Genomic DNA, 25,833 nt, shown 5'->3' on the forward strand with positions numbered 1-25,833 from the left:
AAAGAAAGAAAGAGGGAGGGAAGGAGGAAGGAAGGAAGGAAGAAAGGAAGGAAGGGAAAGAAGGAAGAGAAAGGAAGAAAGGAAGAAAGGAAGGAAGGAAGGAAGGAAGAAAGCAAAGCATGAAGTATCCTTAGTGTTCCATCCTCCTCACTCTTTCCTCTCCCCTTCAAATGGGAACCTGGAGTTGTGAATGCCTTTCTTTAGTCTTTCAGGCAGCTCCTGACACCAAAGGTTGCCATGTACTGTCTCTACATCCCAGTTGCTGTCTATTAGGATATATTTAATTTTTGTCTTAATTCTTTAATCTTTACAGTCACCCTGAGGAGATATTATCTATGTTTTGCAATGATGTGAAATGGGTTCTAAAATTTTAACTTATTTGCCCGGAATATAAAAACTGGTAATTGGTACATCTGGATTTTTAGCCTACTCTGCATGGCTTCAAAGACCATGTTTTTATAACTGTATTGGATGATGCTGACAGATTTCTCCCCATGTTCATCTGATAACCACTTCTAGGCAAAGAACAGTCGAATTGGCCCATATTTGTCATCAGTTGTCCACTCCAGTGATCAAAGTAAATCCTGGTTTATGTATATAATGCTGCTCAGAAAACTCTAAATTAGGTACATTCCCTGCAACTCTCAACGGTATCACCATTTTTATTGTATTTTTATTTTTTAATAATAGTTATTAGTCGTTGTTACTTGCAGAATGTGAGACTTTCGACAAATCAATTACCTGGTCAGCACCTCTAGGTCCTTAGGTATAAAAGGAGGAATTTGACACCAATTCCCTCATAGGGCTGTTGTCATGTTTTAAATGTGTAATCCACAGAATTACTCAGTGGAATGACAGACACAGGGTCTCTGCTCAATGAAGACAGGTCATTGGCAACACTTCTCTTTCTGGAAGGCTCTTCTCTACCTGAAGTGCCGCTCTGGCTGCCAGATGTGTCTGATTACTGGTGATGAGGAGTTTGCTTTTCCCTCATAGATTTTTTTGGACATATCACACTGGGAAACGGTCCTTGTCCTGATGAGATAAAACATATTTGTTGATTATCCCAGGAGCCAGGGTAAATTCCTGGGTAAACAATTGAGAAAATAATAGTGAAATGTTTGCATGCCATCACTGTAAACTCACAAGACGACATTCTGGCAGTTTCTGCGCCTATTTTGGTGAACATCAACTAGAAGCAGCTGAAAAATAGTCAGCAAAGAGAGTTTCTGTGCAGCCAAAACAAATCCGACTAAGAACCATGAGGTTGCGGGTTCAATCCCTGGCATTGCTCAGTGGGGTAAGGATACAGCATTGCCTTGAGCTGTGGTGTAGGTTGCAGATGCGGCTCGGATCTGGCATTGCTGTGGCTATGATGTAGGCTGGCAGGTACAGCTCCGATTGGACCCCTAGCCTGGGAACCTCCATATGCCACGGAAGCGGCCCTAAAAAGACCAAAAAGAAAAAAAGTCAGCAAAATAATAGCATGAATGGAAAGTGAAAGACATACTAACATGATATAGAACATGACCTTGTGCTTCTAAAATGCAGTTTACAGACAGAAATGGAAACCTCTGCAAACAACTCCCTTTAGGTTGTTCTTGGATAATGGTTAATTCACTCAAAACTTCCCAATTTCGCTCTGACCTCGAAGCCCACAGACTTTGATGACTTCCAGGATTTGGTGATGGGGTCCATGGTCTAGCATCCTCTCTAGATTCCCACATGATTTCATCTCTCGAAGGCTGAACTCATTTCTTCTATTCCCACACCACTGTGTCGCTTACACTTAAATACAAGGTCATTGGTTTCACTTTCATTATCTTTCCTCATCTCTTAAGGATCAAAAGTGTAAAAAAAGATCAGTGAGATGCAAATAAGGAAATTGAACTCCTTGGTCTTGAGTAAAATGTCAGAAAAGGACCTGTTGGTTAAAGGAGGCTAAAGGTTTTTCCAATCAAACAATGAATCAAATTTTATGTTGTTATATGTATTTCCTGCTGTCTGGCTACTAGCCAGTAGCTGTAACTCACATGCCCTCCTGTTTCAACAATTCAATTAATTCATTCAAGGATCATTCATTGGAACATGTTTTGTGCTAGGATTTGAAACATTTCCATATTTGAAGTGTAATTTCAGAGCTCACTCTTTTCACCCTATTTTCCACTGCCCTGTGATGTAGATGGATCCCTAGCACATCTGTGAGCCCATGTTGGGCATCTTTCTCTGCTTCACACTTGACACTTTCCTCATAGAAAGTGACCTGAAACATCTAATTGAACTGAAGAGATATTTTCTCTTTTGTCCACCATTCAGTGTATTATAATAAATAATTCACACTAAAGAGAATACCCGATCTCACATTTCTAGCCGATTATTTTACATAGTTCATGTAAGCATAAAATTCTAATTAGTATCTTCCCTTCAGTTATATGAACTCAGCCTCTCGAAATATCTCATCTGATAATTTAGCTGCTTGGATAAAGAAATATGTGTGCTAATGAGATACTTCAGAATATGTTAGTTCCTACCATGGTAAATATAATTGTCTTGCCGCTAATTTATAATTCACTGGAAACCCACATTGTAAGACATTACATTATTGTTACCTTAAAAAGTAACAGCTAATTACTCAGATGGTAACAAAAAATTTCAAAATACTTTTGTACTAGGCCAGCATTACTCAGTAATGATTAGCTCAAGGCACATATTTCTTTTTGGGAAAACAGTTCTGTTGAGAAATGAATTATAAATATGCTTTTCAATACCTTAGGTGATACAGAACCACCTTTATCTTGCTCTTTTTACTATCCAGGAAAGGTAAGTTTCTATTTTTTGGTACCAAGAGTGCTCGAGGATAAAATGTGTCGTTTTCACGTGTACTTTATTGGTGCTGAAATGCAGAATTAATTTATAAGAGCTGTAACTGAATTGAAAAAAATAAGACCTGGTAGATGTTTCCAACCAGTAGGAAATCCGAACCAAAGAATAAAGTCTCTAATTCTGTGCTGTGTTTTCCCCTCACCATGCTTATTTCCCAGAGGATCAGACCCTCAAGCCAAAGGTCCCGTCATTTTCTGTCACTCAGTTTTCCTCTAGGAATGTGACACTTGAGCCAGGGAGTGGTTGTGTGTGCCAAAGGGACCGTGTGATTGGCATCACTGCCTGTGGGCCTGGTAGGTGTTGCCTGACTGCCAAATACTTTCCAGAAGCTTCACTGTCTTTCCTTCTCAGTCTTGAAAAATTATCAAAGCTCATTAACCTAGAAACTAAATTTAACTGTCCAAACAAAAATGCTTGATTCTCAAGGTGAGTTTTTGCTTTTCATGATTTGCTGAATTAAATTTTATAGCCTATAGTTGATAGGCTAGCCAAGTTTAATTGATAGCCAAGACAATTAAACTCAGACAATCTTCACTTCTTACAAATTTAGTAAAATCTGCATGTGGCATTTCACTGTAGCTTATTTCAGGGTTGGGGTGGCTGTGGCAAGAGGGACACAGCTGTTCATCAACAAATCTCTTGCTGCTTTGGAGAGTATTTTAAAAATAAAAACATCTGACATTAGAGAAATCGTATTTTCTTCAGCCCTAAATTTCCCATAAGGTTCATATATGAACGTTGAGCAGAAATTCTAATGGAACTTATTCTTATTTTAAATGGAAATGTGTAATGGACTGTATTAATTATCTGGAGTCACAGTTTATCTGTATGATTTAAATTCTCAATTACAGTGCTAAAAGCAGTTTGAAACTTTAGTCCTCACTTGATACAAATTACTTTCTCAATTAATCAAGTATTTTGAGATGGAGGGTTAGACGGTACACATAACAATCTTGAAGTTCCCCTGAGTCTGGCTCCATTGATTACTTTTAATTTTATTTTTTTTTATCTCTGTAAAAACATGTAAATCTTCTTCCAAAAATGACATTTTCCTATAATCCTACTGAGTTTTGTAGATACTTTTCTAAGTATTTCCTTCCCTCTATAATGAAATTTTTGTCAAAAAGAAAGTCAGTGCTCTGTGTCATTTGTCTTGTGTTCACGCCTGATACCTTGCCTTTTTCAAAAAAATCTTAGCCATTCTCCCCAACCTACATTTTTAAAAGCTGTAAATATGTTCCCAGTTTTTAGCTCTTTTTGTCAGTCTTATTTTTACCTTCTCCATTAAGCTTCACCAGTTCCTCCCCCTTGTCAGTATCCAAACAGCCCCATGTTTGCTCCCTGCCTACAAGGGTTCTTTTGCACCTTTTTTGCCTTTGGTCCCTTGGCTCACCCTATTTGCAGGGCCTTCTGTAAGCACTGCCATCTCCCCACCCAAGTTCCCTCCCCTGCCCCTCCCTCTCCTTCTTCCCTCCCCCTCCTGTCCCCTCCTCTTCCCTCCCCTCTTCCCTCCCTCCCTGTCTCTTTGGGTGAATCTCAGTATCTGAGACTTTAACCCACCCCCCTCTGTGGACATCTTCTCACTCCAGGTCTTCAGTTCCACATTTGTCAAGGATCTACTGACGGTTTCACCTGGAGGGGTACACTAGTAATTTTTCATTTGAAAAATCATTTTTCTTATCTTTACCATAAAACAAATTTTTCCTTTCTATCTCCTTTAAAAAAAATCAGTACTTCCATTTCCCACTATTCTCCCAAGTATCAGAAATCTCATCTGTGTCATTTTCAGCTTTTTCTTCTGGATCGATTCCCAGGTCCAATTGAATAGTCTTTCCTGTTACTTTGTACCTGCAATGTTCCCTCCACCCAAGTCTTCTTACTTCTAACACCCCAAATGAATCTGCTTCCTAAAATACATTACTCCACGACCCATAGCGTTCCTTTTCCAGTATCTTTCACATTAATTGGCCAAGTGAGTTTTCTTTTTTTGGGGGGTCGGGGGGGTGTTTTTAGGGCCACACCAGTGGCATACAAAGGTTCCCAGGCTAGGGGTTGAATCGGAGCTATAGCCGCTGGCCCACACCACAGCCACACGAGGTCCAAGCTCCGTCTGTGACCTATACCAGATCTCACAGCAATGCTAGATCTTTAACCCGCTGAACGAGGCCAGGGACCTAACCTGTGTCCTCATGGATACTAGTCGGGTTCACTAACTGCTGAGCCATGATGGGAACTCCAGTTTTCTTAAAAGTAGAATAGGAATCTCATTTTATCTTTAAAAAGTAGAAATATAAATTATAAATATATTGATTTACTCCCATATTTGTTTACTAAAATGGACATTTATTGAAAAATATGTATTTTCCAAATATTTATAGCAATCAGAATGTCCCATTTTGTATTTTGTAGAAGCATAATGCTCACTCAAGAATATTTCAGTCCTTTAGAGAAATAGTTCATAAATATCAAACTCTAAACAGTTAAATTTAACTATTATAGTTTGTTTATTCCAAGAAACTTTTTTTTTTTTTTTTTGCCTTTTCTGGGGCTGCTCCCACGGGATATGGAGGTTCCCAGGCTAGGGGTCTAATCAGAGCTGTAGCTGCCAGCCTATGCCAGAGCCACAGCAACTCAGGATCCGATCCGAGCCGTGTCTGCGACCCACACCACAGCTCATGGCAACTCTAGATCCTTAACCCACTGAACAAGGCCAGGGATCAAACCCGCAACCTCATGGTTCCTAGTCGGATTCGTTAACCACTGCGCCACGACGGGAACTCCCCAAGAAACATTTTAAAAGCGCCAGTGAAGTATTAGGCATTATAGTACTTTTATAGGAACAGGAGGAAGATGTAGACCTTTAATTAATAATATTAAATGTGGATAAATAAATTATGATCTTCTACTTTGACTAATATGCCTATTATCACATTCATCTAGTAGACTATTTTTTAAAATAATATTGTTACAGAGCTACTGAAAAAGACAACTAAATATAGTCCCCTGTAATACACCTCTGTGACTCTTTAAGAGACTGTCCAGATTGTGTATTACCAAAATTTATTATAGATGTCTATGACTGTCTATACCTAGCTTCCAAAAATTAATTGGTTTTTTTTGGATTCAAAGTCAAGAGAGAAGTGATTCACTGTGCCCTTTGTACAAACGGTGGTTGGTCAAAATTTCACACACCTCATCTTTGCAGTTGTGGGTTTTTTTCTCCAGCATAAAACTGTATCCCAATTTTGTATGCTATTTAACATGGATCTTTCACAATCATAACTTTTTGTACAGTTGGAAATAGAAGTAAATTGCCTCATGTCAGAACTAGAAAATAATTCTCTGATATTACACAATTACTTCTATTACTTCTTGCTGTTTCTATCTCTATGTGAGTCAGAATTACTGGAAATATTTGTATTAGTCTGGAGAAGGAAGTAATTAAGAGGTGTTGCTTGTACAGTTAATGTTTCACCCAGATTATGGGGTATGTTTATTTCTACATGGTGGCTTAGATATTTTTTATTCAGTATCATATGTTCTTAGAGCCGGAGACTGTCCTCTCAAATTCTTTCTGTATCTCTCTGTAGTCTAGACAGTGTATTACTCATAGTCACTTGATAAATGTTTACGGAATGAACAAGTTTGGAATTTAAATACAATGTCCTTCTATTATTTGCCTTATTGATATTACTTATGGCAGTAAAGGAATTTTGCTCCAGTTTAAAAATAAAATGACATAGCTGGAACACTTAAACTTCTTTTATACAAGAAATCAGTAGCCCCCTGCTTGGCAGATTTCACACACACACTTTACAATCCTACTAAACATACATGCAAAGAAACAGAAAATTACTGAACTGACAAAGTGTTTTGTTACTCTTAATAAATAACAAGTTACATGTGTTTTCATCAATTTATCATCTATGCCTAGTGTGTGAGATATTTTAGTGTAAGAGTGAGCTCATTTATACAACTTCACTGCCTAGTAGAACTATTTAGACTCCACCTAAGACACTTTCAAGTTTATCTGCTGGAAACAATAAATACTGTTCTTGGGGACAGGTGATGCCTCAGTCAAGCCATTTAGTTCAAATTTTTCACATGAGGCACATGGCAGCTGAGCTGTGCTTGGTCAATGATAGGTTTCAAATGAAAAACACTGCATGAAGCCTTAAGAATGCCACATGGAACTAATAGACAGGGTACTGAGGAAGGAACTAACAGTAAGAAAATGCTTGACATGATAAAAGAGACTCATAAACGCCATAGAAAATGAATTCATTGAGGTAGGTTTTTTATTTTATTGAAATATAATTTATTTACAATGTTGTGTGAATTGTAAATAACAATTTCTTCTGTATAACAAAGTGGTTCAACCACACATATACATATAACCATTCCTATATAGGTTGTCACTGAAAATTGAGAATAGTTCCGAGTGCTATACAGCAGGTCCCCACTGACCATCCATTTCACATACAAAAGTGTGCCTTGTCATTCCCAAATTCCCAGTCCATCCTTCCCGCAACCTACCTATGTCTGCTTTGGTAACCATAAGTTTGTTTTCAAAGTCTATGAGTCTGTTTTATTTTGTAAATAAGTTTTTGTATCATTTTTTAACGTCCAAATATAAGTGATATCATATGGTGATTATTTTTCTCTGTCTGACTTACTTCACCTAGTATGATAAACTCTAGGTCCATCCATGTTGCTGCAAATGGCATTATTTTGTTCCTTTGGGGGGGCTGAGTAATATTCCATTGTGTTTATGTACCACATCTTTATCCAATCCTCTGTTGATGGATATTTAGGTTGCTTCCATGTCCTAGCTATTGTAAATAGCGCTGCAGTGTATATTGGGGTGCATGTATCTTTTAGAATTATGGTTTTCTCCAGATATATGCCCAGGAGTGGGATTTCTGGGTCATATGGTAGTTCTACTTTTAGTTTTTTTGAGGAACCTCTATAGTGCTCTCTATAGTGGTTGTACCAATTTACACTCCCACCAACAGTGCAGGAGGGTTCCCTTTTCTCCACACCCTCTCCAGCATTTGTTGTTTGTTCACTTGTTAACAATGGACATTATGACAATTGCAAGGTGGTAACCTCATAGTAAATGTCTCTTTTCCACATTTGGATGAGAGTGCAGTAGAATGTGCTGTGCCTTCAGCTGCATTTTCCTGAGGACTAGCAATGATTTTGTTTTCTCACCACGCATTAGGTAAACTCTTCTGTGAAGTGTCTGGTGAAGTCCTTTGCTCACCTTCTTAAACTGGGTTTCCTTATATATCTTGGAAATAATCTTTTATCCAGTTCTGCTTTAAAGAGAATCTTAGTGAAGGCACGAAGCTGTGGGTCAGATAGTAGTCTGTATCTCAGTCACTGGTCACTTTTTCTTCCCCTGGGTCTAGTCAGCTGCTCCTGAGACCTGAGACATGTGCAGGTGTGAGGGATGGGATAAAGCGAATTCCCAGGACTGGAGGTCAAGTTGGTATGAATTATCATTCAAATTGCTGCACTTGTGCGTGGTCTACTAACATTGCTCAGTTCTTTTCCACTAGTGAACCATTCTTCCAAGGTTTCGTATGTGCCTGTTCAGTTTGGGAGACTCCTGAAAATTCATGCCCCTAAAGAATGGGGATTCAGTTGGTGCATATTTTCAACCTGATAATAAAAAGAGTTCATTAAGAAGTCCACAAATAACAAGTGCTGGAGGGGCTGTGGAGAAAAGGGAACCCTCCTGCACTGTTGGTGGGAATGTAAACTGGTATAGCCACTATGGAGAACAGTATGGAGATACCTTAGAAATCTATACATAGAACTTCCATATGACCCCGCAATCCCACTCTTGGGCATCTATCCGGACAAAGCTCTACTTAAAAGAGACACATGCACCCGCATGTTCATTGCAGCACTATTCACAATAGCCAAGACATGGAAACAACCCAAATGTCCATCGGCAGATGATTGGATTCGGAAGATGTGGTATATATACACAATGGAATACTACTCAGCCATAAAAAAGGATGACATAATGCCATTTGCAGCAACATGGATGGAACTAGAGAATCTCATCCTGAGTGAAATGAGCCAGAAAAACAAAGACAAATACCATATGATATCACTTATAATTGGAATCTAATATCCAGCACAAATGAACATCTCCTCAGAAAAGAAAATCATGGACTTGGAGAAGAGACTTGTGGCTGCCTGATGGGATGGGGAGGGAGTGGGAGGGATCGGGAGCTTGGACTTATCAGACACAACTTAGAATAGATTTACAAGGAGATCCTGCTGAATAGCATTGAGAACTTTGTCTAGATACTCATGTTGCAACAGAAGAAAGGGTGGGGGAAAAAATGTAATTGTAATGTATACATCTAAGGATAACCTGACCCCCTTGCTGTACAGTGGGAAAATAAAAAAAATTTAAAAAAAAATATTCTCACTCCAAAAAAAAAAAAAAAAGAGTTCTAAAAGTAGAGGCTAATTGAATTTCAATTTACTTTTCTTTCTGCATCAACAGCAAGATTTTAGAAACTTTTGAAAAATAACTGTAATATGCTCAAATATTTCACTAAAGCATGACATTAGTTATCTGGTAAGTAGACTAATCACAGATTCCATCGAGAACCTCCTCAAGAGGCATGACTTCTGTTCGATGCTTAGAGCTGGTGGAATGATTTAGTTCAAAAATCCACCGCAATATTTGAGATCTTTGACTTTCTTAAATTCACAGGAGTTGGAGATCAAACTTTGTCTATAAGTATAAACTCCTTGAAAGCACAAGAGAGATTTTTATACCTTCATATTATATTACCTGGGAAAGTACTGGAAGTTCTTGTCTATTTTGTACTGGGCAAAACACTTACCATTTCCCTGTCTATGCTGTCCATCTACATATGCAATTTATCCCAAATATAATGCCTCACAGAGCTTTAGGAGGTCATAGACTGAGACCCCCTCTGTGAAATCACCATGGGCCCTTGGATCCAAGAACTTAAATGCCTTGGTCTGGGGCTGGCTGGCATAGGAGCCTGGCGGAGAACATCACTGATGAGTCCCCTCCTGTCCTGGAGTTTCACAGCAGGTCGCCCTGGGGACAGAGGAGGAGGTGGAGGAGCCTGTGTGCAGATGTTGACAGGACACCACAGTGACTTTCCTGAGGCCTTGTGTCCATCATCAAGGTGGACACCACACACATTTAATGACCAGAAATCTAAATCTGCTGAACACTTCAGAAAGTCACAGGCTCCTTCACTGAGACCTCTACCAGCTTGAGGAGCTCAAATCCATGCAAGCACTTCAGGGTTCAGAAATACACAGTGGAGGCCTCGTTGTTTGGATGTGGAAGAAGTGACCTGCATATCATGTCACTCAGGATGGCTATTCTCTTGCTCTCTGTCTGTCCTCTGCCTCACCAGGGCCTGCTTCTCTCATGCGACCTTTCAATCCTCTTAATTATGAGGTCCAGTCACTAGTCACTGCTCACTGCTTGACCCCTGCTCCAGCTGCTGGCTTCCCTGGTAAATGATGAGCCAATGACATCAGTTCCCTGTAACCGGTAGCATCCTTTTCCCCCAGTAGTGAACATGACTGCTCCCACCCCCAACTCTAGTTCACCATTTGCTGTACATGGCAGGACTTGCTCCAGGACCTTTGTTTCAGAAGGGTAAGCTCCCCCACACCCCATTCACAAAACCATTGCTGTCCCTGCCAATCTGGAGGCTGGGCATGTTCAGGCCTACAGGCCTGCAAGGTACAGCACAACATGAACCAATTGAGAAAAATATGTGTTTCTAAAAATGTTCTACCAGGAAATAACAGATGAAGCATGGATATTTATAGAGAAAATCTATTTTCATAGGTTACCTTGCTGAGCTAGAGGGAAATTCAAGATTATGTAATTGAGAAATCCATTTGAATTTTTTAAACTCTTCCTGACAATAAGCTCTATATTCCAGAAACCTTCCAAGACATGATAAAAGTTTATTCTTGTTCTTTGTATATGCAGTGCTCTTAGATATGAAAAAATTCACATTTAGCAAATCCTTTTTTTTTGCTTTTTAGGGCCGCACCCGCAGCATATAGAGGTTCCCATGCTAGGGGTCTAATCAGAGCTGTAGCTGCCAGCCTACACCACAGCCACAGCAACTTGGAATCCAAGCCACGTCTGTGACCTACACCACAGCTCACGGCAACGCCGGATCCTTAACCCACTGAGCGAAGCCAGAGATCAAACCCGCAACCTCATGGTTCCTAGTTGGATTCGTTTCCACTGCACCATGATGGGAACTCTGCAAAACCCTTTTTTTGTTATTATATTAGATTTTGGCTCAGACAAGTCCCATGACTGAATCAGGCCCCTGCACAGGGTAGGGCTTGACAATTGAGTCATTAATGCAATTTACACAGGGTCACCAGTTTCACATTGTTTATTATCTAATTGAATAAGGGCAAAAGAGCCTTTTTTTTTTTTTTTTTTTTTTTGCTTTTTAGGGCTGCACTTGGGGTATATGGAAATTCCCAGGCTAGGGGTCAAATCGGAGCTACAGCTGCCAGCCTACACCACAGCCACAGCAACCCCAGATCTGAGCTGCATCTGTGACCTACACCACAGCTCAAGGCAATGCTGGATACCTAACCCACCGAGGAAGCCAGGGATTGAACCTGCATCCGCATGGATACGAGTCAGGTTTGTTGCCATTGAGCCACAACAGGAACTCCCCAAGACATTTTTAATAACAAAAGCTATTGGACAGAAAAATCGCCAGGTGAGATTTGGTACAGGGCAAACAAACTAGTGAGAGACTGTAGGAAGCTGGAGCCACGTTGAGTCACAGCCCCTCTGCCAGCACCACCTGCACCTTGGCCTTTGGGCCAACATGTCCCACTGCGCCTGCTGGGAAGGCAGTGCGTCCCAGCTCAGCCTGTGGCCTCGCCTCAAACAGGCACGTCAGCATCACCTGAGTCCGCCAGCAGGACCACCTCTGAACCTCTAATACAAATGTGTGGAATTCAAACAAAACAGAGTGTGCCTCTGCCTCTCTAAATGGAACTCCAAGTCCCACAGGCATTGTCTGAGCAGCCCTTATCAGACATCTCAAAAAAATCTGTTCCTGAGGCAGACAGGAGCTTATTGTTTCCCCAGTCGCCATCTCTCACCTTGGAGTTAACAAGAAAGCAAGGATCCTCCATTCCTACAAGGTACCACCTGAGGCTCTGCCCTTATTAAATAGACTGAGGGGGTGGTCCTCTGAATTCAAAACGTCTGGGTGGCCTGGGGTGTCAGGTATAGAGATAATTAGTCACCAAGCCTTCAAAGGGACTCTGAAATGCAAGTCAGGGCTCCTGGACCAAAGTCCACTGCGGTTTGCATGCTGACACGATGGCAAGAACAGAGTAGCTCAGAAGAACCAGAGAGGGAACAGGCATAATGGTCTCTCAAGGAGGTGGCATCGTCACCTGCAGTGGGGGGAGGGGGAGGGGACAGTTGTATGGTTTGGAATCAGATGGCCAGAGTTTGTGTCCTGGCTCCACCAGTTAAGGTGTGACTGATAGAACCTTGCACCTTTCTGATCCTGTTGCCACAGCTGCAGGATAGTATTGTTGTCTCTCGCAGGGTTGTTGAGAAAATCAGTGTATGCACTGGGATGTTCTGAAAGGTGTATGCACATGCAGGCTGTTAAGTGGGATGGTTGCTGCTTGAGGCTGATAGACTGTGTCACGACTCGGAAACTCTCAGGCAAGATGAAAGGAGGCAGGATGAGCTGGGTCACAGCAGACGCCTGGGGTCACTGCCGGCTGTGACCTTCATCTCAGGCAAGAGGAGCTTCTTCCTTGGCCACGGAGGGCACGGCCCAGGCCACAGGTGGCCCATGCACAGGCTCTTGTTCCTCTGCCTGAGGACGGAGGCTAGCATGGACACTCCCTGTCTCTGCATCTCCCTCCTCATTCATCTTCTTGCATTTTCTGAAGCACTAAAGTGTCAGCTATGAGAAAGATCTGAAGACAGACTGTGATGCTCAATTTTAGGTGCAACTTCCCTGGGCTAAGGGGCGCCCACGTGGTGAAGACAACATCCTCTCTAAGCATGTTCGTGTGGGCGTTTCTGGAAGGTATTGGTATTTGAGTAGGTGGACCCAGTAGAGAAGATCCCTTGCCCACGCAGGTGGGCATCACCCAGCCCATCGAGGGCCCCAGCAGACCAACGGGGCAGGGGATTTGCTGTGTCTGGCGAGAGGCACACATTTTCTGCTGTGCAACTACAGACTGGCACTAAATCATACCCCCTCTCCTGCTCCTGCAGTTTGCGGACAGCGGCTACCGAGCATCTCAGCCTTCATCACCACGTGAGCCAGACCTTCCTTAATCTGCTCCTAAGGAAGGAGCCTGGTTCTTCTTTTCTGGAGAGCTGGCTGATACACAGCCATAACTGGGGAACACCTCGAGTTCTGGCAAGATGCTGTTCTAAATGCACCTTCATCCTCTTGTCTCCTGTTTGCTTTGTGATCAGGGGAAAACCATGGAGGCAAAAGTCCCTTTCTTTTTTTTCTTTTCTTTTCTTTTTTCTTTTTTTGCTTTTTAGGGCCACTTATGTAGCATATGGAAGTTCCCAGGTTAGGGGTCAAATTGGAACTGCTGCTACTGGTCTACACCACAGCCACAGCAACACAGGATCAGAGCCACCTCTGCAATCTACACAACAGCTCATGGCAATGCCAAATCCTTAACCACCTGAGCAGGCCAGGGATCGAACCTCCATCCTCATGTATACTAGTTGGGTTCATTACTGCTGAGCCACAATGGGAACTCCAAAATCACTTTTACATTGCAGCAATGACCTATATACATCTTCTTTGAAACTAGGAGAAGGGGTGATTTTTATATGTAAGCATTCTGTGGATATAATAAGTACACAAATGTGATGCAAACTGGGGGGAAAGGGTAAGTTTGAAGGTTAAGAAGTCTTCATTTTTAAGGAAATCCAGAATTGAGTATTTGATACAAATAAACTGTCAAGTGAGTCAGTGGGTTTCACATCTGTCTTAAACTAAAGCTTATCCTTGGCATGAAAATAACTACACAAGAACATCTCCGCTTCACTGGAATCAGTGTGAAGCACTTCACTTCCCAGATAAGTGTTTGTTTCACCCATGAGGAGGATAAAACCTGCTGATACACTACCAAAACATGGCAGGATTTTTAAGCAAGCAAAGCCAAAAGCAGCAGAAAGGAAATTCAGAACTGCAGAATGAGATCATGTCAGAATCTTACTGAAAAGTGATTGAGTTTGTGAACACCAGGGACACTGCTCAATGGAAAACACATGATGTGCTGAGAGACTGACATTTGAGCTTGTGATGTGGGAAGGATGGGAAACCATCTCAGGTCCAAAGTTTGTGATGCCTTCTGTAGGGATCTGCATGTTCTATACGTATTTGCTGAAAAGCATCCGAGACAAGTTCTAACATACTCAGCACCCTCTTAAGAAGAGACATTTGAATATGTTAAGTTGAAGACAAGTATGTCCAGGGGGAAGAATTGTTAATAATTCAGTACGCTTTAAAATTTAACGACCAAATTCAAACTAAAATAATATAAGGACACCCATTTGTTATTGTCACAGTGACTGGAGCTCAAGTCAAGTGAGACATCCTTAAATAAACAGTAGTTGTGTAGAAGGGGTTGGAACCTTCTAGCAGGACAGCCACACTCACCTGCGCTGTCCCCAAAATACTCAGCAGCTAAAAGTTTCTCGCTTACACGTATGCACGTCTCTACTTCACACCTGCGTCTCCGCAGGCTGGTCCTCCCATTGCGTGTCATTCCACAAAGTGTGTGCAGTTCTCTAAACATGCAGGAGAGGGGGAAGTTCTGGGTAGGTTTTTATTTCCATGTAGGTCTAATTGAAATATATAGCAACTGTCCTAAATGATGCTTTCATTGTGTTCACAACTAGAGGGGGGCTGTCTCGGTAGAAGGGGGTCTGCACCAGCAAGCATACCTGTGGGCAGTGGGTGCCAGGGCATCAGGAGGAGGAGCTCCTGCCAAGTCTTGGCCATGCCCAGCACCCTGGTGCACCGAGTGTGGAGAAGGTGGTGGCTTCCTCATCTGCATTAGGACACCTCCAGTGTGTTGGAGACCAAAGTCCCTAAACACTGATTTCCTTCCTTACTAACCATTCAACACAGATGAAACAAGTCTCTAAAGGTCCTACCTGGATGAAATCAGTGTGAAATGAACATCAAATAGCCTTACAAAGAAGAAAGAGGGCAACCTACGAATGCCCACACACTGAGGAAAATGTGGAAGGATGTGGTAGATTTGGGGTACTCTTCTACAAATTCTAAATTCTTGTAGAATTTATGATTTAGGTATATCAGTGACTTAATATCACCTGCGTTTTCATTTATTACTTAGGTATTTGTAGATAGATGACAGCAATGGCAGCAATGGCCTGGTCTTGCTGGAACATACATTTTGAGGCATAGATTGATGAGAGGAGGCTAAGCAGGGGGCGGGGCCATGACACAGGCTATGTGCTCTCAACAAAGCAGCTGGAACTGTGTGCTGTAGACACACAAAGCAGACGTGAGTTGGCTGACCAGGGAAGGACCTTGGTCGCAGAGTGGTCTGTTCAGGGGTTTCTCTAAGGACCTATGTGTCTACAGAATGAGGTCAGATTATGTGAGCATGAGAAGCAGGGAGTCAGAGCAGATGGAGGAGGAAGCGTTGGCTGGTGGCTGCAGGAACCTGGGAAGAGACTACGAGGCACCTATAAGCACCTGTTTCTGTTTGTTAGTGCCACAGTCCTTTCCTCACTTGTGGCAGCTAGGGACATGCCTCAGATTCTTTAGACTTTAGAAAATGGTCCCCTGATGGGTGTTACTCAAGTGAAAAAAGAAATATATATTTGTTAAACCACTTTCAGCTCCTTATTGCAGTTCCAACCTATTTAGGTGCATTGTTGACTGAATTCTTACTGTGTGCCAGGTACAAAGCTATATCCTGAGAAAATATTCTGAGCGAGAATAACATGGTCACCAGGCCCCATGAGACCTCACAGCCACCTGGTGTGTGATCCAGGGGAAGGTGTGCAGAGCGTATATACCTGTGGAGGCAGAATGTCACACACCAGGCATTACTGTGAGGACAGGACAGGTGCATGTCTGAGGGGTGGATGCACATTTTATCCCAACTCAAGGAGTCAGGAAAGGATTCTGGAGGAATTGATACCTAAAATGAAGGAGGAGGGGGTGAGCTAGGAGCAGCAGGAAGAAGGGAAAGAAAGAGGAAGCAGCAGGGATGGAGTCTGGCCCAGTGGGGTGCTTGGAAATGGCCCAGGCTGGTGGCACTGAGAGGGTTCGGAGGGAGGACCCAGGACTGAGTCTTATTGCCTGTGTGTGTATTGTCATCTTGAGAAGAACCCAGATTTCAGGGCAGGAAGCTGTGTAATTGTTGGAATTTGTCTTATCTGGGTCTCTTTAAGAATCAGTGCATGCATTTGTTCAAGTAGGCAGCCTGGGTGTCCTGGATTCCAAGATGAAGCTACTTCTGGTGTGATTCCTGCTTGGGGTGGGGTCGGGGGGCTGGCTGGGGGGTGAGGGAGTGTTTCAGTAGCAGGAACCCAGAGAACCCAGAGCATCTGAGTAGCTCTGGTCCTGCAGACCTCAAGAGTCTGAGCAGGCACGTGACTGCTCCCTCCAGCGCTCATGACTTCACAAGCTGCAGCTACAAGCACGAGCCGCGGGCATCGGCTTTGCTCAGACAGGCTTCCTAGTGCTTAGAAAGCAGTGTTGTGACTTCATGGAATTCATATACATTTCTTTTCCCCCTGATAGATGTTTCTCTTGAGATTTCACTTTCTGTTCCTCTTCTTTTCCAAAGCAGAGCTGCCTGTTCTGTTGTTACAGAGAAAAGAATATGACATTAAATTTGATTCAATTTAAAACATGTTTCTTGGCTGCTGTGAGGGAGCGGGCCCAGTGTCAGGGACATAGGTGACCGCTTTGTACATCATCACAGAGCCCTAGGGCTGGGGGTGCTCTAGTCAGGTGTGCATCTGTAGCACTTGCTGTGGCCCTTTCTGGGCTTTGATGGATGGTTTGTGCATTAGGTTTAACTCACACACACACACACACACACACACACACACACACACGCACACACACAACTTTGACTGTTGACTTGGGCTTATGATTCCTTGGGTCTCCTTCCCTTTAAAGCAAAACCTCACTCCTTGAGAGGAAGAGGTCAGGAAGATACATGGTCTGACCCTCTGTCTCTCCCCCCCCCCCCCCGACCCAGATGCTTTTGTCCTCCTGACAGGACCCTTAATAAGGCCATGTCCCCATGGCCTGTGGTCTCTGGTATCAGCACGAGGAGATGTTTCTTCTAAATAGAATGCTGAAAAGCAGGGTGCGGTGCTGGCTCAATCTGCATAGCCCCCTTCCACCTCTATGAGTGGCTGTGCCCGGCTTTATTCCAGCCTAGGGAGGAGAGCCAATAAACCCACCTTGAACATTTTCTGACACACGGTTCTGTATGTAACCCATTCCGGGCACATTGCAGGTGTTTAATAAAAGCTCGGTGAAAAGCACACGTCATAAGAAAGGGTCCCTATAAAGTGGTCGTGTGTTTGAGAGTCCCATACAGGAGAACCCAGAAGGGAGTTACATCCCTTCTCTTGGGGACAAAACAAACACAACAAAACAAATGGCAGCATAGCTTTGGAGGTTTTTAGATGCTTGATAACGAGCATACAGGGCCCCTCGTGCTCACAAAAAGGGTTTATTATGATTACAACTAAAAATGGCTCTTTCTCCTGAAGAGAGACAGTGAATGCTACTTTACACTGTCCATTTCTGACCTGGAAGTCTATAACAAATGTCTGCAAGTATAAGGGGGTATTTTGTTTCTGGTATCTTTTCTGACATTTGTCTACTGCGATTTATCACATTATATTCCCCTCAGCTAAGCCTCAAAACACTGAAGTAAGACATTGATAAACAGTGACACCTGCTAGAGGACAGTGTGCTGGGGGCTGTGGGTGTGAGGCTCCAGGCCTCTGCCTTGTTTGAGGAGAAATGAGCTGATCCTACAACCATCAGGAATTGGGTTGTATCCATGGAACAGTTCACACTAGGTTCACATTCTAAACTCTTAACTGTACAAGAAAGTTGGACCAAAACAGAAAATAAGCTCAATTAAGGTTAGAAATTATTTCTTAGATGACTTCCCCTCCTTTGCCCTCCATAGTAATGATGGTTTTATGACAGGACTTACTTGTTTAGCTGTGGATTGTGTTTATTTATGAATATCATTTTTGAGTGTAGAAATCAAACTGAATCCAGTCAAGACAAGTTCAGCATCCAGAACAGTGGCTCGTATATAAAAGATGTTCATCCTGGATCACTGCTGTTTTATGATTAATGCAGCAGATGTGTCCAAAGTGCTTATGGTGGCATTTCCTTCCCTTGCACTGACTCGGTAACGTCTGAAGACCTTTGTGGTAAACATCTGATTTTGTAACTTAAAGTCTATAGATTTATGGGGGCATTCCTGTCGTGGCTCAGTGGTTAACGAATCCAACTAGGAACCATGAGGTTGTGGGTTCAATCCCTGGCCTTGCTCAGTGGGTTAAGGATCCGGCGTTGCCGTGAGCTGTGGTGTAGGTTGCAGACGCGGCTTGGATCCCACGTTGCTGTGGCTCTGGCGTAGGCTGGCAGCTACAGCTCCGATTCGATCCCTAGCCTGGGAACCTCCATATGCCGTGGGAAGCAGCCCTCGAAAAGGCAAAACGACAAAAAAAAAAAAAAAAAAAAAAATCCATTTCTTTGAGTTCTCATTGTGGCTCAATAATTAACGAACCCAACTAGCATCCATGAGGACAAGGGTTCGATCCCTGCCCTCGCTCAGTGGATTAAGGGTCCAGCATTGCCGTGAGCTGTGGTCTAGGTCGCAGATTCGACTTGGATCCAGCACTGCTGTGAGTCTGTAGTGTAGGCTGGCAGTTACAGCTCCCATTTGACCCCTAGCCTGGGACCCTCCATATGCCTTGAGTGCACCCCCCAAAAAAAAGGACCCCCAAAAATCCATTTCTTGGAGTTCCCACTGTGGCTCAGTGGGTTAAGAATCCAACTGCAGCAGCTTGGCTTGCTGCAGAGGTGCAGGTTCAATCCCCAGCCCTGTACTGTGGGTTAAAGTATCTGGCATAGCTACAGCTCAGATTCAGTCCTTAGCCACACACATATGCCATGGATGTGGTCATTAAAAAATAGAAATAAATTAAAAAGCAAAAAATAGTAAAATCCATTTCTTTCTTTTGTGTGGAAGAAAGCTTTTACCTCAAATGAGGAAAGTGGATTACTCTCAAGTGTGGTAAGGACATTTTAGAACAGACTCACATCCTAAATTTTATTAAATTATCTCCTATTCTCTTAAGCTCCAAAATATTTCATTTGAGCAAAGAATATAGCCTTTAAGTGATACTTATCTGATGGCAAAGTTTCTCCTGCTAGCCTAAGTGTGCTCTATAATGGCAACTCATTTTATCATGCTGTGTATTCAGTTGGAAGGCAACATGATTGAACTCATTCTCTTACTGCTGCTTGCCTTAGAAAGCTGAGGTTAAAATCATCATTTGCTGTGGACAGAGACATTAGACTATTACTTGTTGAAGCATATTTCTCCATAGAGAAACTAAAGGCAAGTGGGATGTCATGGACAGGGTGGTGACTATGGTAACAATACTCTATTGTAAATGGGAAAGTTGATAAGGCAGTAAATATTAGACAGTCTTATCCAAGAAAAAACAATGTAACTGTGGTGATGAATGTTGACAACTTACTGTGGTGGTCATTTCACAAGATAACACATATACCAATTTATTTTATTTTATTTATTTATTTTTTTGGCCTTGGCAGCATATGGAGATTCCCAGGCTAAGGGTTGAATTAGAGCTGTAGCCACTGACCTATACCACAGCCACAGCAATGCAGGATCCAAGCTGCATCTGCAACCTGCACCACAGCCCATGGCAACGTGGATCCCTAACACACTGAGCGAGGCCAGGGATCGAACCCGTATGCTCATGGATACTAGTCGGATTCCTTCTCACTGAGCCACAACGGGAACTCCCTGAATTATTATTTTATATACTTAAAACGTATCGTGTTATGTGTAAAGAGAGAATAAAGATAAATGGAATGAGAGAAGGTACGGGAAAAAGGACTTGATCACAATAGTCAAATCTGGAAATATTTGGGGGAGGTTATTAGGAGAAAAAGGCTCAGTTAAGAATTTTAGGAGTTTCTGATTTGTTCCTGGGTCCTCGAATATTTTTGTGTTCAGATCATTTGCTTCACTAAATACGTTGCCCTTTTTCCTTCTTGCTCTGCCTTCCAGTATAGTCACATAGAAATCCCTCATCTGTATGAACAAAAATTACAACACCGTTGTCCTGAAATTCACTGTGAACAGTAGGAGTTCTGGATGTGGTCACTTATCATGCTATTAATAATAGCATTACTATGCAACATATGCAGTATACCCCAGTACTGCTGAATCACATTTAATTTCTTGACTCATCAAAAATTTAAACAAAAAATAGTTTTATTAGAAACACATATATGCCTTAGCAGTAGTTGGATTTAGACTTATAACTAAACTCATGAACTTAACTCTCACTGAAGTCAGGCTTCCACACTTTTAACCACATCTTTATTTTATTTTTTTAATTTTTTTTTTATTTTTATTTTTGTCTTTTTAGGGCCGCACCCGCACCATATGGAGGTTCCCAGGCCAGGGGTCCAATTGGAGCTGCAGCTGCCAGCCTACGCCACAGCCACAGCAACACAGGATTGGAGCCACGTCTGCGACCCACACCACAGCTAAAGGCAATGCCAGATCTTAACCCATTGAGCGAGGCCAGGGATCTAACCCACATCCTCATGGATGTTAGTCAGGTTCTTTCACTGCTGAGCCATGACAGAAACTCCCTTAACCATATCTTTATATATCCCTTGAAAGAAGGTAGCTGGTAAAGGCAGCTCCTGGAGCCCCTGATCTGACATTACCAACCCACCCAGGAAATTTCACCCAAGGTGCATTTCGTCTCAGCTTCTTTCTGTTTGGGGGCTTGATGAATGTGCGGGGAACTTCTGGTCTCTTGTTCTGCATGGAGGGAACTTGGAAGTAGATGCTCCATCCTAACAAGTGAAAAGCTGAACACTCACAAACCAACAGCTCTTCTTAGATCCATAAAAATGGGGAGGACACCAGGCAACTTTCCCCAAGATCGCTGGGTCTCAACAGGTGGTTACAGGGAGTCAAGGCTTCAAGAGCAGACTCGCAGAGTGTAACAGTCAGAGGAACCAGCTGGGAAGCAAAGCCCTGACTGTCCTTGATGAATGGATAGATGCTTGGCATGGGCAAGTCTGAGAGTTTGAAGCTCAGACCTGGGGGGGCCCCCACAATACCGAGGGATTTAAGTCCAGGAGCTCAGCCGGGTTCCCACAGCACATATCAGAGAAAAATCCCCTCAGGCTTCCAGTCGGGGGAAGAGAAATGGAACCATATGCATTTTGTCTTTGTCAAGGCTGCCCTCAGGAGGGACTGGTGTATCACCAGAGCCCAACTGGGAAGGGAAATGCCCCAGGCCCACCCATTCAGGCCATCCTGTCCCACCTGAGATGGGAGAAACAGAGAGACAGTCAAGGAGGTTCATAGCCCAGGGGCGCAGGCTCACTGACAGACTGAGACCAGGCCACAGGACCACAGAACACTCCCGCCCCAACACCCTTCCACCGCATTCCTGAAGGACTACTGTCACCTTTCATGCAGTCTATTCCATCCAGCTAGCAACACAAAATTACAAGGTATGCCAAAAGGCAAAAGACACAACTTGAAGAGACAGAGAACACTGCAGAACTAGATATAGCAGGGATGTTAGAATTATCAGAGCAGGAATTGAAAACAGCTCTGATTCATATGCTTTGGACTCTAAGGGAGAAAGGAGCTAGCATGCAGGGATGGACTGGCATGGCTTTTTAAAATTCTTTTTACAGCTGCACCTGCGGCATATGGAAGTCCCCAGGCTATGGGTCGGATCGGAGCTGCAGCTGCCAGCCTATGTCACAGCCATGGCAACACTGGATCTGCGCCGTATGTGCTGCAGCTTGTAGCAGTGGGGGATTCTTAACCCACTGAATGAGCCCAGGGGTCGAACCCACATCCTCATAGACACCAAGTCAGGTTCTTAACCCGCCGAGCCACAAAGGGAACTCTTGGAAGTATTTTAAAATGAGGTGTCGTTCCAATGGTGACAGAGCAGGGGATTGCCACTTTGCAGGCTATTCACTGGGTGGAAGAAACATAACAGGTTTGGAAGTCATACTAGAGTAAATTATTTTTATTTACTTTTTTTTTTTTTGGTCTTTTTTTTTTTTTTTTTGTCTTTTTTAGGACCACACCCATGGCATATGGAAGTTCCCAGGCTAGGGGTCTAATCAGAGCTGTAGCTGCTGGCTTATGCCAGAGCCTCAGCAATGCGGGATCCAAGCCACGTCTGCAACCTACACCACAGCTCACGGCAACCCTGGATCCTTAACCCACTGAGCAAGGCCAGGGATCAAACCCACGACCTCATGGTTCCTAGTCGGATTCGTTAACCACTGTGCCACGACAGGAACTCCCTAGAGTGAATTATTTTTAATTGACTGGTCATGGAGTTACCACACCTGTGAGGTCTCAGTTTTGCCTCTCATGTTAGAGCTTCTGTGTGTGTGCTGAACTGAGAAGGACCCCACACTGGTGGAGTAACCCTCATCATACATAAAGTTTGCTACGTGACCCATCATTTCCCCGATCCAGGATGAAATGGATTCATCCTACAAATGACACTTTTTTCCTGGGTGATTCTCCAACCTGGATTTTGGTTGTTTTCATTTTAAAGATACCATTAAAATGTTAATATGTCGAAGTATGGACGTTCTCATCTCTGAATGAGTGTAAATATTTGACCATGATATTTATATTAAACCCATAATATTGCACTGTGGCTCTCTAATTGTGTAGGGTTATGAAAGAGTGAATATACCTTTATGGCCTAGGGTATAAAAAGGGGTGCAGGGTATACTTTATGAAAGTATGAGAACAGGTAAGTTTATTGTGCTTTGGCATCGATGATCTTTCAGCCCAGAGGAAACATTTCGTTGGCCTCATTTGAAGGAGCCACTCATGTTATCGACTGCAGCATGTTAGACACACCTGACAGGGCCACTCAAATTTATTCCAAGTATATCTAGAAACCATGCTTCCAAACTGCTAAGCCTAAGGGAAAAACCCGATACATTTGTTAATTTCCTAAAACCACTTTATTTTCCATTTTTTATATAAAATCTTACCCTCAATTTTTATGTTAGGGGTTAGCCAAGTTGGCAGAGTGGTGGGCCCCAAGCTTACCTCCCCTCAGGAGTACCCCAAAGTCACAGCTCTCTGCAGGGCAGCCATTGCTGAAAGAGACTGGAACCTATCAGAAAAGATATTCTACATCTGAAAACATAAAGAAGGAGGCACATGGAAATGGGAAGGAGGGTGGGCTTAGATAGAATCACATCCCACCCCCCAGGATGGCGACCCTCACACTGGAGAACAGTGATGCTGCAGAGGTTCTCCCATGGGAGCGAGAGTTCTGAGCCCCACATTGGGCTGAAAAGCAGAACAAAACAAAACATTCTCCTTAGAATTTGCCTCGGGTGTAGAGTCCTGATTCTGTCAAGGACACAATTCATGAAAAGTGTCTGGGAATCTTTTTTTAACTGATGAAAAAATGGAACCATTCCAAGAATGCCCATTCATGCCCCTTCCCTCCCCGCCCTCCTGATCTGCACTTTGCTGCAGCAGCTCTCATCTCGAGAGCTTGAGGGAGAGCACCAGAGACCAGCGGTCCTGATGTGGTTTCACCTCTGAACTTGCTCCCCAAGATTTCTGCCAATAGACTCCCTGTTATGCGATAAAAATGATCCCATATTGGTTTTAGCCACTATGATGGAGTTTTTGGTTACTTTCCATCACATTCATTCTCCATTGACGAAGCAAGATTGCCGTCTTTGCTGTCTGCCTTTATCTGAGCTAAGGAAAAGTGATGTCCTCACATTTCTTTCTTTCTTTTTTTTTTTTTTTTAGAGCCACACCTGCATATGGAGGTTCCCAGGCTAGGGGGGTCAACTTGGAGCTGCAGCTGCTGGCCTACACTATAGCCACACCAATGCAGGATCCCTTAACCCACTAAGCAATGCCAGGGTTTGAACCCGCATCCTCATGGACACTAGTCAGGTTCTTAACCTGCTGAGCTACAACAGGAACTCTGTTACTTACTTTCCTGAAGCTTTAGTTTTCTCAGTCTCTTGTTGACTTTTTAAAAACTCTCCATCTTTCTGTGTTCAGTGGTGAGGTGTCAGTGTTTATCTTAGTTGACATCTCAGCCACATTTAGCAAAGTTGATTATTTCCTCTCACTGAGATCCATGTTCACTTGGCTTTTGCACATGTTAGCTTGTTCACCAGCTGTCCTTTCTCAGTGCTCTTGGCTGAATTCACTTACAGCTTCTTAGCATTTGAGCCCTTGGGTCTTGCCCCCCTGGTCTCTTGTTTTTCTTACCTGTGTCCCTCTCTCAGCATCCTCATGTGCTCTCACGCCTCCCAGCAGTACAGGCTGATTGCTGATTTACATCCTCAGACCTGATGTTGGTCTCCAGTTCCCACCTTCACGTGGTGGACTGCCTCCCTCACATGTCCACCTGGATATTCCTGTGGCTTCTCCACATTAGAGGTATTATTCTTTTTTTTTTTTTTTTTTTGTCTTTGCCATTTCTTGGGCCACTCTCAAGGCATATGGAGGTTCCCAGGCTAGGGGTTGAATTGGAGCTGTAGCCGCCGGCCTATACCACAGCCATAGCAACGCAAGATCCGAGCCGTGTCTGTGACCTACACCACAGCTCACCGCAACACCGGATCCTTAACCCACTGAGCAAGGCCAAGGATCAAACCTGCAACCTCATGGTTCCTAGTCGGATTCCTTAACCACTGAGCCACGACAGGAACTCCTAGAGGTATTATTCTAATTTCACCCTTCACCTAAGGCCTTCTATGTGTGATGAAATGGTAGCATTATCACCATAGTTGTACTAACTTAAAACCAGTCAGTCTTAAGAGGGAGGTTCTTTTTTTCTCATTATCCCTTCTGAGAAGTGTTGAAAGGTCCATTGGTAGACAATTTCGGAATGAATCTTTATAGTTCTATTCCTTTTCCTTTAGTAAACATTATTTCAGGCACAAAGATTCTGGTAATTTGCATGCAGTTTTTGGTGTCTTGTATTTGTTTCAGAACTTGCAAGTTGCTTTCACATATGTTGTCTCTTAATAACCTGTAGGAAATGTTTTTTTACTATGCACCATGCCTTACTTGTCTACAGAGAGTCAGGAAGACAACACTGGCGAGTGGTCACTAGACCCCAGTTGCCTGCAGGTTTGGTTCAAATATTTTGACATTGGTGACACACACATGTGGCTTTCAGTCTTCTTTAGCTATTCCAACACCTGAAACATAGAGCTTAGTCAAGAAACATTGATTAAATAAATGAAGTAGATAAGGAGCTTTATTGTTCTATTTTGTACTTACAGATACTAATAGAGCTTGTGAGTACAGCCTAAAGGGTAAAAGTTGGGCGGGCTCACACTGGTACTTGACTGCCTCTAAATTCAGTGATTTTTATCTCAGTTCTCTGTTGCTGCCTCTCTCTGAGTGTGTGTGTGTGTGTGTGTGTGTGTGTGTGTGTGTGTGTGTGTTGTGGGGGAGCAAAGAAAAATGCCCAAAGAAACCCTAGGAAAACAAAGAAGAGGTGATCTTGTCTGCCCTTTTGAAATAATCCAAACAGTAATATCC

The 25,833-nt window shown here is 43.0% G+C and overlaps 1 protein-coding gene across 1 annotated transcript in view; it reads left to right on the forward strand.

Annotated features, from left to right (window-relative positions):
- The window catches only part of LOC110256686 (uncharacterized), a 237,477-nt gene that overhangs the window by 92,022 nt on the left and 119,622 nt on the right, over window positions 1-25,833 (forward strand). The gene's annotated exons all lie outside the window — the stretch shown is intronic.

The sequence above is a fragment of the Sus scrofa genome, chromosome 14 (genome assembly GCF_054392235.1).
Source record: "Sus scrofa isolate SSC_HxYL_T2T_F1_AM1 chromosome 14, Sscrofa_HxYL_maternal_Yorkshire_Landrace_v2.0, whole genome shotgun sequence".
Taxonomy (NCBI): Eukaryota; Metazoa; Chordata; class Mammalia; order Artiodactyla; family Suidae; genus Sus; species Sus scrofa.